Below are 19,239 nucleotides of genomic sequence, written 5' to 3'. Positions count from 1 at the left end.
CTTTTGTTATGGAATAGATTACACACGCACTCTAAATTCCAGATTATGTTATATGACACGTGATTTTATATAGATGTTCATATATTAAAAGTTAAAAAAAAAAATTAAGAAAATATTAAAAAAAAAAAATTAACAAATTAAGGACTGCACAATCCCAATACACGGGGCGTAATGGTGTAGAAGTAGAAGGATCATACTATGAGAAAGTTTCTTACAAGTAAATCTTTATTTGTTCATTATTATTATTATTATTATTATGAGAAAGTGAAAAACTTTCTCATAATAATAATAAAGATCATACTATGAGAAAGTGAAAAACGAATATGTTTTAACTTGTTTATTATTATTATTATTATTTTTTTAAAAAAAAATGAATTTAACCAATTGTCTTCATGGCTGAGAATTTTTCTTAAGCATCAATTTTCGCTCATCCCCGAGACGCTCACCTTGATCAACGGCAACGACACATACCAACGTACGTGCCCCGGGTCATCTCCATCTATATTTGTCACTCAAGCAAAAGCTTAACACACACACATATATATATATATATATATATATATATATATATATATATAGATGAGTTCCAATAATTATTCTGAAATGAAAGCTTTAGACTTTTCTCAGAGGATCCTTTTCATTTTATTGTTAGAATTTAATGTTGTATGAAAATGAAGAGATTCTATTTTATTAGGAAAGTGACGCGAATAATGGCAATGAGACATTTCTTTCTTATCAAAAGAAAAAATTGACGCGACAAAAAAAGGAAGAAATGTCTGATACGTATGAAGAGATTTTATTGGATTCGGAAAGTGACTGAACTTAGCAAGCGCCAATACTGGCAATGAGACATTTCTTTCTTATTAAAAGAAAAAATTGACGCGACAAAAAAAGGAAGAAATGTCTGATACGTATGAAGAGATTTTATTGGATTCGGAAAGTGACTGAACTTAGCAAGCGCCAAAAAAGGAATAGACGCGATACGTATCAGACATTTCTTCCTTTTTTTGTCTACAAAAAAGGCTGCTACGATATTCGAGTCCGAACTTTCTTTCATTATTGATTATGTCATTCGAAACTTTTGGATAACCATCTTATTTAAAAATAAAAATATGGGTTAAATAATATATTGCTTATATGGGTTAACTTTTTTATTTTTTATTCCATTGGTTTACCTTTTATTATTGAAGGTCCTTTTTGTTTGCTTAAAATAGAGATACCTTCGTTAAAATTTTGAGAAATACTATGGATTAATAAATTTTTCATATTTCCTTATAATCAACCATTAGATTGATGGAGCCCATCATTGACTTATATGAGATCTAGGTAAGTCTACAAATTCAATAATTGATTGTAAAGAAATTTGGGTCAAAAATGAGGAATTTATTGACCCCTAGCATTTATCTAAAATTCTGTTCAAAATTTAATGAAACGTCATGTCAGCACCAATAAAAAACTAACATGTATCCCTATAATTAATTTAAAATATATATAATTTTTTAAAAATTTAAAAAATTAAAAATTATATTTAATTTTTTTTTTTTTGAAAAAAAAAAAAAAAATCTTCGCCATTTTGGGGGTCGTTGGCCACCCCCATCTAGCCGGAATGAAGCCACCCCCTTTGGCTCCTTGAGCCACCCTCTTGGCCATATGGGGTGAATTAATTACACAGGCATTATGGTTGAGACATTTTTTGTTAAAAGTCTCAAGATTGTCGATTTTATAGTTAGACCCATAAAGATCTTCTGAGTTAATTCTACTACAGTTATCTTTTCTAAGAATAAACTGAGTAGAAACAGAAGTATGTATATCGACATAAAGTATCACTATGAAAGAGAACATTAAGTGATAATAAGTATCTATTGAGCATATAAGTATTGAATTAATGATTGCGGATCCCATGACTAAAGGTTTACCGGTAAAAGAAAGTATAAAGTCATGTGGAATATATGAGATTCATTAATTCATTTGTGCTTAGTTTCTCTTTAATTGGTCTATAGACATAAAGGTAATGTTATAAAGATTTTTGTGCGCATATATATATTATTCTTATCCGTGGGGATAAAATTAAAGTTGGACCCGAATGACTTATAGAAAGTTCATTCATAAAGTACATTATCCATAAAGTACTCATTTAGAGAGATATTGCACATTGTGATACATGGAAGGGACGGCTTATCATATAAAAGCTTTACCGCCATGATTCGTGTGTAGTATTCCTTGAATGAGTGGGAGGATTCCATGAATGGTTGGAATAAATAAAGTATTGGCCATATCATAGAATTGAACACCATAAAGAATTTATGTGTCATAAGGGCCAAGTGGGAGAATGTAAGAAATTCCATTTAAAGTATGTCCCTTTATGTCACATATATTATTGTAATTATAAAATTACGGTGTTCAATAATTTATTCCAATTAAAGCTTATTGTGTAAATCAAATATTCTGAATTAAATTACTGATTTAATTCTTGTGGAACAAGTATTTGATTTCAATCAAATATTCTGAATTAAAGCACTGATTTAATTCTTGTGGAACAAGTATTTGATTTCATTAAAGATTTTAATTTTGTGGAATCAATTAGCTGTATTGATTTGATTTTTATTCCTTGATGGGAGGAATAATTAAGGTAACAGCTCTAATTGAGGGTCCCCTGACCTACCTATAAATAAGGCCTGTGTATTCCATCAATTGGCACTCACTGGTAGGCATAGGTCAGAAGAACCTCTCAATAATTTTGTTTTCTAGTTTGGTTGCTGTGAAGTTGTTCTTCAAGTTGCTTGAGCAAAGCAATGGCCGGAGGTACATATATATTAAATTATTTCCGCTGCTAGTTTTATTGTTAATTAGCATTTAATATATATAGAATTTCTTACAAAAAGATCATCTACCCTACTTTGCTTGACAACCTTATTGAAGACAGTAAGATAGAAATTGTGTTGAGAAGTAATGGTAGTATTAGAAATATTGGAGGTAACATGTCTTGGGTAATGGACAAGTAAGAAAGATTTTTTTTTTTTTTAGGTGGAAAAAAAAAATTAAATCTTGGCTCCCTCAAAGAGTGATGTGGCTCCGCCACTAGTCACTATTAGTGGTTAAAACATAGAGAATAACAAATGGTTTATCAATGACAGGCTAACAAGTCTTGACGCTAGTCTTTTATTTTTTGCCTTTCATAAAAATTTACACGTTATTCCCTCTAAAAAAACATATCAACTTTGATAAACATCACTCTTTTTTCAAAGCAAAATTTTTTCTTTTCTCGGAGAAAAATTGCCTCCATCCGCATTTTTTTTTATTGATCTGTGATTGTATAAAAAAAATGAGTTTTTTTTTTTTTTTTTTTTTTTGAAATGGATTCTAAGCTAGCAACTTGAAATGGTTACAACTGGCTTTCAGACATTATTTAGGTTTTATGGTTAAATTAATCTTAAAACATTAGTGCATCACATGCGTTCATATATATATACATTAATTATAAAATTCTGGAAAACAAAAATGTCAATACAGCATGCATGTACTTGATCATAATTCATAATTAAGTGACGTCAAGTTCCCACGAAAGCATTGCTTGCGCATTATCCAGCAAAACCTTCTTCTTCTTTTTCTTTTTCTTTGGGTTAAATTAATAGACTTAAACGTAAGAGCAAAAGAGACAGCTGACAAAGTGAATTGGATATGTTGATGAATATAAAATATTAATGTTTCGACAATAAAACGAGGCTCATTTACTTACTCCCATATTTTTGTTACGCACATTTTGTTCATAAATGACTAAGGTTTGCTTAAGGTCCACCTTAAATAACATTTTTATCCTTCTCTTTTTCTATTTCTCTTCTACACGCTATTTACTGGAATCAAATCATTTTCGGTTCAAATAAACTGGAGAAGAACCAGTTCTTTTAGACGGAGTGACAAAATTATTATTTTATATTTCTCTAAACAATTTTACTATTATGTTTAAAAGAACATGTCCCTCTTCAGTAGCTTTTTTCTCCATGAACTACGAAGGGGGTTTGAGTAGAAAATTGTAGTCTGATGGCGTCGAACAGTAAGGCTGGCAGTTTATAGAGAATATTAACATAGCATTGTAATTCATGGGAAAAAAAATGTAATTACTCCTACCAATTATATATAGGGAATCCCAATTCTTATGGAGAACTTTCAAATTAAGAAGTATCACAAACAAGTTTACCATTTTGAGGAACAACAAATACCTTCTGTCTGCACTTTAAACATTCAGATTATAATTCATTCATTTGCTATAAAATGGGAGATTAGTTTTGTTTTGTTTTATTCTGTTTTGTTTTATTTTATTTTATTTTTTTTTTTTGTGAGCTCTAATGCGCCATGCATGTCAAATTGCCATATACAATTGTAAAATACCAGATGCATTTGAATTGGGATGAATCCTTGGCCGTTTTAATTTATTTACAGGGAATTATTGAAAAGAATCGCTACGTAATCGTCTCTAAGGGGTAGCTCAATTGGTTGTGAATCACGCCTCATGAAGCGAAAGTCATTAGTTTGAATTTCTCCTCTTCTTTCTTTGTGTGGACATATATATATATATATATATATATATATATATGCTTTAGGACCCTTTTTTTTTTGACATGGCTTTAGGAATCATTAAGTCTCAAAAGTAGGAGTAAAAGATATTAATTATGGAAGTTGGATATTAATTGTGGGGGCCTGGCAAATATAAGGGCCAGAGGCCCACTACAGATGGTAAATTGGGATGCAACGACTGGACTTATGGGCTTGGCCCGCTTGGGCGTGCTAGTGATTGGCCCGCTTGGGTGTGCTAGTGAGGGATCATACCGGATTTGTGGACCACACCGACCTAGTTAATGTATACAACTATAACTACCCTAAAGAATGAACAATTGATTGCGACAAGCCTTTAAATCCATTCAAAATGTTGAATACGTTTATAAAATGTTGGGCTTTAGATGACTATACTAATTTTAATCATGGGCCATGGGCAATGAATGACCCATCATCCTTATGATACAAGCAAATTCGTTTAATCCAATTTATTAAATTAATATGTGTTTTTAGAGTATGTCCTTCTTATATGTTATGTTTATTATATATGAACCTCTAATAACTCAGTTCGTCAGTTGATAAAAAATAATCTTCAATATTATCTATATTAAAAATAAAATAAAATTAAAAAACCCTTAATTGATCTATTAGTCATAATTGTCAGTTTTAAGGATACATGCCAATTTAACAAATCGAATTAAAAAAAATTTCTTCAACACAATTTAAAAGAAAACTTTGTTCGATGCAAAAGATCTTTGGTACTAAAAAAGAAAAAATTAATTATTTAATTAATTCAGCTAACACTCAAGAATTGTTAGTAGTAGATTACACTCAAGAAGCATTCCCATTTGTTGCTTTGACTTGGTTTACAAATAGGGAAAAAAAAAAAAAAAATCAATAAAATTGTAAACTTCTATGCTCACTATGCAGCACATTGGATCCCAGTCTGGCCGCATGCTCACTACTCCTCTCCTACTTGATTTCTTTCTATCAAAGGTGGGAAGGACCCCTTCCCTTTTCTTGGTAGTTTGACTTTATTTCTTTATTGCTTTCTTCTTGTTTCTGTTGTTTGTTTTTATGTACCTGCAAAAAAAGAAAAAAAGAGAGAGAGAGAGAATTGTTGGACAAAAATATTAGTATGAAAGTTTTGAAAAAAAAATAAAAAAAAAATTGGAAAGTATAGCATTTCCCTCCACCTAGACGTCTTATCTAACCTTTCACGCCCAACGTATGTAACCGTTGGCATATAGAACTTATTGGATTGACCCTATCATGCAAGCTAGGTCAAGACATAAACCTCCATAAACTTCACAGTTGTTGGTCACTACCTTTTTCTTTTCTTTTTTGTTTTCTCTCTCTATTTATTACTAAATATATTGGAGATGAATCTGGACCGTCAATTAAATGGACCAAAAAAAAAAAATGTTTATGCATCATTAATGTTATTTAGAAATATAGGATGCTCTCAACTGAGACAATAGGGCTTAAAGAAGGTCATTTCAATTCATCATTAAAGGCACTTAAGATGCGTGTAGAACTGTCTAGCCTGTTACTTGAAGACTAGTTTCGAGGCACATGCAACACGTGACCATTGACCAAATAGACACGTACACTGTTTTGAGTCCTAAAACCTTATTAAAGAGGGTGGGCCATCACCAGAAAGGAAACAGGCCCAAGCCCAACTCTATATATAGGATCATTTTGGCAGTGCGAAGCCAAGTTGGAAATTTGAAAATCATATAATTATGAAAAATTAACCAATTTTTATGCCGTTGTTGACTTGTTGTAGGTTAGTTTTGTGTCCCTTTTCATTATATTCCTAATCTGCCTTCCTTTTCTCAATCAATCAGCCACGTCTCACATGCACAAATCAATAATCTAAAAGGCAGATAATCACCCATGAAATCCTGCCAACTGCAAAGCATGGGAGGTTGACATTTCTTGGGCAGATTGTTAGGAATTCTAGAGAGTACTTGCTGAGAAATTATACATTTGAATATGACATGAAACACAAGAAATTAGGAAAAAGAAATGGAGACCATAGATCGAGTTACTTGAATAAAATTAGTTTTTATTTCCCTTGGTTTTGAAGTTGGTGGAAAATGGAGACCCTTTAACCTTAAGATCATTCGAGACATTTTAATTCAGTTTACAGTCGACCCTATGATATGGTGTCTGTTCTGATACCAATTATAAAGGGCTTAATCATTGATTAAAAGCCTTAGAATTATAGGATAAGTATGCATTAGTTCTTCTAGTTTGTATAAGTTTCACTCTTTGAGTTTGTCAAACTTGATTACAATTATAACTTTTTGCCTATATATACAATGAGAACGAATCTGAGACTTAATTCCACCAAAAGCAAGTTTATTTGCTTTCTTTCATTGTCTATTCATACATCTTAGTAATTTGGAGAGCTTTGAAAGACATCGGTAGGTATAGGTTGAAAGGGAAGAGAAAAACCTCCCCCGCTTCCTTCCTAGCTTTCCCTCTCCCTCTTCCTCCCTCTGATAGTAGTACTCGCCTACTCAGCATCTTCTTCTCTATAGTCTATCCCGGTTTCCATTTTGGTGGTTTTGTTTTAAATCTAGATCTAGTTCTTCACTGGATTGTGCTCCTCCGCTAATGTTTTTGGTGAGTTTTTGTTGTTTTTAGTTTTTTGCTTTGATTTATTTTTTGTTCTTTTTGTCCTGACTTTTGGGTCGAGGATGTGAGTTGAGTCCTGACCTTTGAACCGAAGAGGATTAGATCGATATGTGGATTATCTCTCACAGGCAGAAAATAAGTTTTGGGAATTTGGGCTACCCATGCTCGGAGCAGATTTGTTTCATAAATGAAGTTCTACATGAGTTAGCAGAAGCTGATATTATAGATAGAATTTGATTGGAAAAATTTTCTAATTGTATCTATGACTTTGTAATTTCATAGCTCTTGATGTTTTATTAATGAATTTTGAAAGATTTCAATTTAAAATTAATAAATAAATTGGATAGCAGTACACCCACAAAGTTGTTGTATATCATTGAATGTATATCTAATAAAACTCTGAAACTATCACCATTAGTTTTTGTGCAACCACCCAAGAATAAAAAATATTGACCAATATACTTACGCTAATTAAAGATGTTAGTTCTTGTGTTGGGTTAATTCAGTTTCAAAATGCAGATGTTACTGTTCATGGGCTCAAACACTGATATAGAATGCTCATGATCGAATCTCCACCGTTCATAATGTAGATTCATGTGCTATGAACGTCCTTGCAAAATTTCAGCTCAATCGGACCACAAACGCCCATTGATCGGAGTTGTTGATCAAGACTGGACATGCCGAGTCCGGACCGCAATTCCCCAGGTCCGGACCGCATTTCCAGAAACTAAATTTATGCTCCGTAAAGCCCTGTCCAAAGATCCTATTAACCTGTCCGGACACCCCGTAAGTTTTAAGCTAAAAAACATGATTTTAAGTGGGTTAGGTCTAAGGTTTTGTTGGGGGTATATATACATCATTATAGAAGATAGAGGAACGAATTTTCACCCCCAGAGAGTTCGTGTGAGGCTGTGCTTGAGTGATTAATTAGTTGTGAGCCAAATTGATTCCTCTTAGAGGATTTTTGTTAGTATTGATTGTGTGCTTAATTGAAGTCTATCGAAAGGGTCCGATAAAAGAGAATCACGTTGAAGAAGATTGTGAGCGAGGAGACAAGTTGGAGGCTTGTCGATCTTACAGAGTCAAGGTCTTGCAAAGGGTTGTAAGTTTCCTAGTGTCTGTAATCTCTGGATAATATTTTGATAGTGATTTCCTGGGTTTGGCTGCCCCGAAAAAGTTTTACTTTTAGAACGTTTTCTAAAAGGTTTCCTCTTCATCACCAAAATCTTTGTGTGTGATTGTTCATATTTTGGTGAATGTTTGTTTTGATAAATATCTGTTAATTCCGCATAAAATTGTGATATTTATCTGTTTGGAGTTTTTCAATTGGTATCAAAGCGGGTTCACTCCGTGAAGGATTAAATTCCTAAGTGTGATCTTTGTTTCTTGTTTAAGATGCTCAAACCCTTAACACAGTGCCTAATTTTGATGGATCAAATTATGGCTATTGGAAATCCCGTATGAGATTTTTCTTAAAATCTATAGACGTTTGGCATGTTATTGAATTTGGATTTAAAGCTCCAGATAAGCCGACAGCTGAATGGTCTAATGTTGAAAAACAAACTCGTATGGCGAATGACAAAGCTATGAATGCTCTATGCTTGGCAATTTCATAAGCTGAGTTCTCCAGAATTTCAAATTGTGATAGTGCCAAGGATGCATGGGAGATCCTAGAAACTACGTATGAAGGAACTAATCTTGTTAAAGCTTCAAAACTTCAAATGTTAGTTTCTCAGTTTGAGGATATTAAAATGTTAGAGGATGAGACATTCAATGAATTTTTTGGTAAACTTAGTGAAATTAGAAATTCCATGATAAATCTAGGAAAGAAAGTTTCTGACACTAAGCTTATTAGAAAAGTTATGAGATCACTCCCTGAAAGATTCAGAATGAAGGTAACTGCTATTGAGTCATGCACTGATCTTAATACCATGAGGATAGAAGAGTTAGTTGGTGCTCTTCAAACTTATGAGTTTTCCTTGCCTCAACCTAGGAAAAATAAGGATATTGCCCTTAGAACTCTTAGGAAGAACTCTGATGAGTTATCTGATGAGGATTCACCAGATGATGAGGAACTTGCATTGATAGCTAGAAGGTATTTTAGGAATGAACATAGAATTTCCAAGAAATTTGGAAAACAAAAAGAGAGTACTCAGGGTAGAAATGAAAGAGACCCACGTGGTCCAAAATGTTATGAGTGTTCTGGCTATGGTCATGTGCAAAAGGATTGTGCTAACCTCAAGAGTAATAAGCCAAAAGGTCAAAAAGCCTTCAATATTACATTGAGTGACACTGATGAGGAAGAAACTCCTAATTATATGGCTTTTGTTGCATCCTATGATTCTGATGATTCTAATCAATCAGATGTTCAGTCTGCCCCTGATAATGAATCAAATAGGGTTAATGATCTTCAAAACTCCTTTAACAATTTAATGGAAAAGTTTTCTATGCTTAGAAATACTGACTTGAAAATTGTTAAGGATTTTAAGAATCTTGAGCTTGAAAGGGATAGTTTGTTGAAATCTTTGAGTGATTCACATGTTGTTTGCAATACTCTCAAATCTAAAAATCATGTGTTAATTGTTAAAAATAAATCCCTTCAAAATGATCTGATTGCATCTAGAAATCACTTGAGTAAATTCTCTAGTGAAAAGCTTGATAAAATGTTGCATATTCAAAAGCAATCTAGCGACAAATCTGGCTTAGGATTTGATAAAACTGCTTCTTTGTCTTCTAACCGTGCTTCTACTTCAAAGACTGTTTTTGTTAAACCAGTGAAAGTAGAAGAATCTTCAAGTGAAGAAAAGCAAGTAGTTGCTCCGACTCCTCAAGGTAATAAAGGTAAGAAAATCTACATTGAGCCTCATGCATCTTGCCCTACACCTAGAGTCGTGCATCCTCCTAGGAAATTACCTTCACAAAGGTTTGTCCCTACATGTCATCACTGTGGCAAAGTGGGTCACATTCGACCTCACTGTTTTAATTTGAAACCTCATGTGCATATAAATGAAAATTCCTATTCTAGGAAAGAAAGTGAGGGTTTGGTCATAATGATGAGAGAAGTGCTATCTAGGCTAGATAAGTTTGAGCAAAGTCATAAGTCTAGACCTAAGATTTCTCAAGTTTGGGTTAAGAAGGATGATACCATTCACCCCTTGAGGGGGAGTGGTGATGATCTCACCTTATGTTAGGTGAGTCACCCACATGCCTAGGATTGATTTTCTTGCATATCTTTGCATATCCTAGAGCATGTTGTTTTTCGTTTTTCATTGCATTTTTGTTTTATTTTGTTTTGAAATTGTATTTTGTTTGTGTGCATTTCTTTTGTGAAAAATAACAAAAAGACAAAAATATTTTACTTTTTTTTTTCTTTTTTTTTTTCTTTATTTTGTCTTATGCATCTAGATAGTTCATTAATTTCTCATGTTGTTTTTTATGAATTTAATTCCTTGCGTCTTGGAATGTTCTTAATATGCATGAGATGAAAATTTGTGTCAATGGACTTGTTTTTGTGGTTACCTAAAGCCTGAGCTTATGTGATACTTTTTGCCTATACTTTATTTCTTGTGCACAGTTAAGCTTAAATTGAGGTTTTGCTTCATTTTATTTGTGAGGTCTGTTAGGTAACCATATGAGGTTTTTGACTAGTCATATTTTTCAAATTGACCATATGCTAGTTAAACCTATGGCTTAAAAATTCCTGCTTTCTCTTTTGTGATAAGCACCAAAAGTTTAAGCACACTTTCTCAAAGAGAAAAATAAACAAAATAGTGAAACAAATAAAATCAAAAGATCATATTCCAAAAGGAATTTATTTCACTGTGTCAAACTTGTGCAAAATATTTTACAAAGAGAAATGTATAGGATGAGAGTGGCTAGGCCCTAGTATGATAAGGTTTGACTTTTGATTTGATATACTTGTCAAAACCTCATGGTGGTGAAACTTTCTCCTTATTTTGTAAGTTAAAATTTTTTCTCTTTGGATGGCTTACACACACACCGCACAAGCATGGGATGAATAGAACATTTTTCTTTGCTTGGGTTAAGCAATATGAGTTTCTTGCCATTTTTAGTCTCATGTATATTTTGCATATTTGGAGCATGTTTGGATATTCATTGTGCAATACATGAGTCATTGATATGATATCATGTGTGTTCATTTAACTTTTGAGGGGGAGAAACATGCTTTGCATTTCCAGTTTCTTGTTGTTAATTGAGTCATACATTGAGGGGGAGTTTTGCTGATGTTTCTTTATGATCACGCATTCTACGTCATTTTTTTATCATGAGTTTTATTTATGTCTTCTTATTCCACATATGCCTTGATGTATTTTGTGAAGTGTTTCAGGAAACATGAAGACCTTTTGTCATTCTGTGACAAAAAAGGGGAGTAAATATGGGGAGATGATGGGATTGGCTCGACATTTTGGTTTTGTCACTGAATTGCCAAAGGGGGAGTTTGTTAGTTCTTGTGTTGGCTTAATTCAGTTCCAAAATGCAGATACTAATGTTTACGGGCTCAAACACTGATATAGAATGCTCAGAATCCAATCTCCACCGTTCATAATGTAGATTCATGTGTTATGAACGTCCCTGCAAAATTTCAGCTCAATCGGACTACAAACACCCATCGATCGAAGCTGTTGATCAAGACTGGACAGGCCGGGTCCGGACTGCAATTCCCCAGGTCCGGACCGCATTTCCAGAAACTAAATTTATGCTCCGTAAAGCCCTGTCCGGATAGCCCATTAACCTGTCCGGACACCCCGTAAGTTTTAGGCTAAAAAACATGATTTTAAGTGGGTTAGGTCTAGGGTTTTGTTGGGGATATATATACATCATTATAGAAGATAGATGAAAGAATTTTCACCCCCGGAGAGTTCGTGTGAGGCTGTGCTTGAGTGATTAATTTGTTGTGAGCCAAATTGATTCCTCTTAGAGGATTTTTATTAGTATTGATTGTGTGCTTAATTGAAGTCTATCAGAAGGGTCCGATAAAGGAGAATCATGTTGAAGAAGATTGTGAGCAAGGAGACAAGTTGGAGGCTTGTCGATCTTACAGAGTCAAGGTCTTACAAAGGGTTGAAAGTTTCCTAGTGTCTGTAATCTCTGGATAATCTTTTGATAGTGATTTCCTGGGTTTGGCTGCCCCGGAGAGGTTTTACTTTTAGAACGTTTTCTAAAAGGTTTCCTCTTCGTCACCAAAATCTTTGTGTGTGATTGTTCATATTTTGGTGAATGTTTGTTTTGATAAATATCTGTTAATTCTGCATAAAATTGTAATATTTATCTGTTTAGGGTTTTTCAAAAGAGTTCCCAGATCCATTAGATCTTCAATTTTAATTCCTTGTTGAGTAAGGAATCATAAAGCTGGTATTGTTTTTGCCGCAAAAACTCCCTATTATAACATTGGACCAAAAAAATTGAACTAGGAATTTCAGACATGAATCCAATAATCTATACCTTTTCATGTTGTCCAATCGTTCGATTGTCCCAATTGGATGTCTAGATACCTATTAGAACCAAATTGCCTAACATAAAATCAAATACAAAATTGAAAAGAATACTTTTCGCTTCAATTGGATATTAAATGCTCCTTAATTAATGAGTTTCAGTAATATTGAATAGAAACTCTCTATTAAAGGGAGAAGGATCTTCTCCATTTCAAAATTTCTTCATTTCTTTCATTTAGTGCATTTTGAAGGGTATTCCATTTAATACACTACTAAATTAAATGGAAGAATTTTAAAAGCATCCTTTTCCAAAGAAGCTTAAAATATGACATGAAAATTTAAGCCATCCAAAAACTAATATCATAATTTCTTTCTATACTAAATAAAGTAATTTTTGTGCTAAAAAAAAAAAAAAAAAAAGGAAAGAAAAAAGAAAAAAGGAAAAGAAAAGAACTATGAAAGTTTTGTTTAACTTGTTGGGTGATTTGGGTGAAATACTTTGAATTTACATAAACCCATTTGGTAGGGTGGTAGAAGCGATGATCCAATTGTGTGATAAGGAGGAACTTCGGCTGTTTGCTGGGATTGCGCGTCGTGTGTGGTTTCGCAGAAACATGTTTGTTCATGAGGGCGTTTTCACTCACCCGGATGTGCTGGTTCACCAAGCTAGTGTGGCGGTAGACGGTAGATGACTATTCTGTAGTAAATGGTCGAGCAGTAGCTCCTGTTTCCATTCTCGAAGAACCTATCGGGGACAGCAGTGAGTGTAGCCTTTGAGGTGGCGCTCATTGTTGTCTGCTATCTGGTGGGGAGAGAGTGGATAGTGGGTATTGGATGTATTACTAGACCGATTTCTTGGGATGTAATGGATGAGTTTTAAAACTCTGATCTATTAATAAAAGTGCTACTTTTCTCAAAAAAAAAAAAAAAAAAAAAAAAAAAAAACCCAATTAGCGTCATTTATGTTACATTTTAGGGTTAAATACTAAAAACCCCCTTAGGGTTTCATTTTTTTATTTTTTCCTCCTTAGGGTTTCATTTTTATCACAGGAGGTGGTTTTGATAAAGACCAAATTGATCATTCCGTCTATTAGCCGTTAGTTGACTTAACGGAAGTCCATATCACTAACACGTGGACCAATTAAAATTTGACACTTGGCATAAGTGGCCACATCACCACCTAATTTAAAAATAAAATAAAAAGGTAACAAATTTTTTTAAAAAAAAATAATTAAAAAAAAAAAAACAAAATTGGGGCGGCTAAAAAGAACAAAATTGGGGGTGGCTACGCTTGGCCATTTGAGCCACCCCCATGGCTCCATGGGGGAGCCACCCCTAGTATCCACTGGGGGTGGCCAAAACCACCCCCAGTTCCCATTGGGGGTGGCCCCAAATTTTTTTTCTTTTTCTTTTCTTTTTTTTTGAAAAATTATATTTTTTTTAATTTTTTTTTAAAAATAAAAAATTTAATTAGGTGGTCATGTCATCACTAATGATGTGGCCACTTATGCTAAGTATCGAATTTTAATTGGTCCACATGTCAGTGACATGAACTTCCGTTAAGTCAACTAACGGTCAATGGACGAAAGGACCAATTTGGTCTTTATCAAAACCACATGGACCTCCTATGATAAAAATCAAACCCTAGAGGAGAAAAATAAAGAAATGAAACCTTAGGGAGAATTTAGTATTTAACCCTATATTTTATAATGTCCTTGAAGTCTGAATAGATAAATTGAGATGAATATATTCCTAATATAACCACAAGCAATGCGATTGAATTTATGTTGTATTTCTTTTTAACTCACTAATATTGTTACTTATGCATATATGCGTAAAGACTAAAAGTGAAGTTGTGATATAAAACAACAATTTAATGATGAAACCAAAAATATAAAAGCAACAAAATTTTTATAGCTAAATTACTTTCAGTTAAATTTAGTTATATCATGTACATAGTGGGAAAGCAGGAATGGGGCTCATTCCCCCCAAAAGCAACAATGAAGGGCATTTAGAGTTTGAGACCATAATTTTCTTTTCTGCTCCCCTCCTCACGGGATCCTCTCATATTTTTTAAAATATAAAATTCTTATATTTTTAAAAATATTAGATTCTCAAATTTTAAAAATTTGAGTCCTCAATTTCATCTAATAGTTTAAATAAATGCAAGAGTTTGTGTTATCGAAATAAGTAGATTTGACATATTGAAAACTAAAATTAATTACCTCTATAATACACAAACTCTTGAATTTGTTTAGGCCGTTAGATTAAATTGATGACTCTAATTTTAGAAAATGAAAATCTTATATTTTAGAAAATATGAGGGGATCTCAATCCATAAGTGAGTCCTATAAACTCTAAGTGAAAGGTCATTCCCTTCTTTATGAATTTCATGGGAGGGGGGAATAACTAGAGACATTTTTTAGGACCGGGATCCCCTCAAATTCCCGAGGAGCTCAAATTATGCATCTGGACCGTTGGATGTTGATCCATCGATTCAGAACAATCCACACAAAAAAATAATAATAATAAACTATTACTATTATTTAAAAAAAAAAAAAAAATCAAACCAATTTTATTTTGATTTTTTAAAAAAATTTAAGTTTTTTTTTTTTTTTTTTTTTTTAATTTTTAATTTTTATGGTGGTTGGTCACCACTGTTAGAGCCTAGGGGTGGCTTCGGCCACCTCTTGTCCCTTGGGGGCAGTTCGTCCACCCCCAAGGGCTAAAAAAAAATTAGTTGGCCCTTCGCCTTTGGGGGTGGCCATGGCCATTGGGGGCGGATCGTCCACCCCTAAAGGCTAAACCCATTTTATTCTTTCTATCTTCTTTCTCTTCTTGGCTTGCCCTGTCTTCAGGTCTTTTCTCGCCTCTTTTTGCAGTTTTTGAAGTGTTGCTGGTTTGTGAGATTTTAGTGATTGTTCAGCATGGATAGGAAGGCGTTAGATTCATTACATGGTCCACAGAGTTGAATTTTTGAAGAACTATTCTAAAAATTACTGAAGTTTAGCTATAATGGTTCAACATGCATGGTCCATAAAGTTGGTGGAAACATTAATTACATGGTGATGGTGAGGTGTTAGATTGATAAGAGATGGGCGGTAGGTGCGGGTGGGTTTATTTGGAGAAAGGAGTACGGTTTGTAGCATAGGCAGCATGCTTTAATTACTTTTTTTTTTTTTTTTTCTTTTTTCTTTTTTCTAGTTATTCTTTTGTTGGGAGGTTTTGTTAATTATACAAGTAAAATGTAGAGAAACATTATTATTTTAGTAATAACGTTGACAACTTGATTTGGATAAGATCTAATGCTTATATGCGGGGGTAGGGGTGCAAAGGCGGTTACGGTTAGCAGTTAGTGGCAATAACCGCTAACCGTAACCGCCCTAGCGGTTAGTAAATTTCACTAACCGCAACCGCTAACCGCCTAGCGGTTAGCGGTTAGCTGTTAGTGGCCGGTTAGCGGTTAGTGAAATAGATAACCGCCCGCTAACCGCTTTTTTAAAATTGGGCTTTTTTTTTTGGGCTTTTTGGGCTTATTTTTTTGGGCTTTTTTTTACCCTCATTTTTTTTTCTTGTATTTTTAATATCTTCTTGGGCCCAATTGCTATAAATATTTGAATTGTCATTAGATCATATGATTAAGTGTTGATCTTATAAACTTACAAACAAACAAAAATACTTCAATTGTAGTTATAAGTAACACATTGTTTAATCCAATGTCAATTACTTAATTTGATATTATATGAATCACATTGTCATTGTCATTGTACATGAATAATTGATTAAGTATTGGAATTGTAATTGGATCATATAGTTAAATATTTATCTTATACATTTATATTATTCAATATGCATATAATATAACTATAAGCAATTATATATATATATATATATATAAAATTCAAAATTGTTCAAAATTGTTAATTTTCTTTTTTTTTCTTTCAAAAAATGGTTAAATTTCTTTTTCTAAAAAATGTTCAAAAAATACATTAATACTTCAATTGTGATTATAAGTAACACATTGTTGAATCTAATGTCAATTACTTAATTTGATATTATATAATCATATAGTCTCATTAAATTATATCATATGATTCATATGATTAATTATTTAAATTCTTATCATATTTACTTATAATCTTTTTTCTTTGAATTGAACTTAATATCTAATGGTAAATGGTAATGTTCAAACTCCTAAATCCTAAATTCCTAAAGTATCTAATAATGCTTTAATTAAATTGTAGACTTGTAGTTATAAGTAACATATTGTTTAATTCAATTGAATCAATTGTGATTATCATTGTACATGAATCATATGATTAACTTGTAGACTTATGACTTATGAGTTATGTCATATTATATATGTATTATTTATTATTATATAATCATATGATTTAATGATCAAGTCATCATGTGATATAATCATATCAATTATAGTGATAATATATAAATTACTAAAATTATAATGATAATACATTAATACTTAAATTGTGTTTATAAGTAACACATTGGTCATTGTTTAATCCAATGTCAATTACTTAATTTGATATTATACGAATCATATCATCATTGTACATTAATAATATGATTCACTTGAAGTCTTGAATAAAGTATTTGAATTGTCATTGAATCATATGATTAACTATTGATATTATACATTTATATTATTCATATACATATGTAGACTTATATAGACTTATAGGTTTATAACATACATTGGAAATAAGTCTCTAGATATTTAATTGTTGTATTAGTATGAATTAGTATACTTATGAGTTATGTCATATTATATATGTATAATTTGTTATTATATAATCAAATGATTTAATAATCAATCTCATGTGATATAATCATATAAATTATAGTGATAATATATTAATACTCAAATTGTGATTTAATTATTTTTTTAAAAAAATTGTGATTTAATGATAAAGTGATTATATGATATAATCATATAAATTATAGTGATAATATATTAATACTCAAATTGTGATTTAATTATTTTTTAAAAAAATTGTGATTTAATGATCAAGTGATTATGTTATATATATAAATATTTTTATAATTATAATTATAAAAATATATTATATAAAAAGGCGGTTAGCGGTTAGCGGTTACGGTTAGTAGACCCAATAACCGCTAACCGCTAACCGCTAGGCGGTTATGGCGGTTAGGCGGTTAGCGGTTAATGCGGTTAAACGGTTAGGCGGTTGGCGGTTATAGCGGTTAGCGGTTAGCGGGCGGTTTTTAACCGCCCGCCTTTGCACCCCTATGCGGGGGGAAATGCCACTATTGTAGTTAATTTGCAAAAAGTGTCTCCATGTAGCCTAAAAATTGCCAAAATTTCTCACTACCATTATTTTTATTTTTTATTTTTTATTTAAAATACATGAACCATTTAGGTTGCTATAAATAAAATAAAAAATATTACATGTTTTTTTGTTTTTTTTTGCTTTATTACCAAACATTAGTAATAGTAATTAAAAAATAAAAACTTAAACACTTAAATATACTTAAAACAGTTTTTCAGTGGTATAACTTTTTAATAAAATTTTACCAAAAATAATTTCTATTTTATAATACAATCTTAAACAGGCTCATAGTTTAATAAGTTCCAAGACTTTTCATTGTTTTTTAATAACACATCAGTCAGCTGCTTCCGAGTGCTATTTCCTACCATTTCTCGGGTGTGGTTGGGTTTTTGGAGAGTAATCAATTTGAATGGATAAAAAAAACACAAGATTTAAAGGATAAACATCAAATAAATGATTGGACATATATATAGGCTTCATAAATGATAAATATTTTATATTGTAAAGACATATTGTGTAACAAAATATTTTACTAAACATTTTAAATTGTATTCATCATATTTTTATATAATATATAAAAAATAAAAATAAAAATAAAAATTATTATTTAAATATCGCCCCTACTAAAATTAATTCCCAGCTCCCCACTGGAACTCATCTGTGTTTTATTGTAGGATTTAAGTCATTTAGGCATGAGGAGACGATTGTCGAGGCAGGTGGTCCTCGCTCGTGCAATTTTATCAACGGATTGCAATTAAATTTCCGTTTGTTGGTAGAAGCTAGTCATTTTTTGTTGATTTAAAATGTAGGACCATCACATTACTATATTTTTTTAGTGCATTTAAATGAGATGATGTACTGGTACATGTGCTGTTTCAAGTACATCATGATGTTAATAGATTCTTCCTATATTATTTGTAAAAATTTAGAAAAAGTGTTAAGTGTATCACTTTAAAAAAAAAAAAAAAAAAAGTCAAATTGTAATTTTTTATTTTTTATTTTTTTAACATGTTTACACAAAAGAGAGAGAGATTCAAACTAATGACCTTCGATTTATACGGCATAATCCCCATACGACTAAACTACCCCTTGAAGACGATCAAATTGTAATTAAAGCTTCTATAAAATCTAATATTACATATAGTAAAGAACCACTACAAAAAAAAGGGGGTTTTCTGACATGTGCTACAGTGTAAATTTTTTGCCACCTCAGCAATTTTCTGTCGTGTTATATATAAAACGTCAGAAAATTTTTTCCTGACGTGTGAATAGTAACA

The sequence above is a fragment of the Corylus avellana genome, chromosome ca6 (genome assembly GCF_901000735.1).
Source record: "Corylus avellana chromosome ca6, CavTom2PMs-1.0".
Classification (NCBI taxonomy): Eukaryota; Viridiplantae; Streptophyta; class Magnoliopsida; order Fagales; family Betulaceae; genus Corylus; species Corylus avellana.
This window is presented reverse-complemented; position numbering follows the sequence as displayed.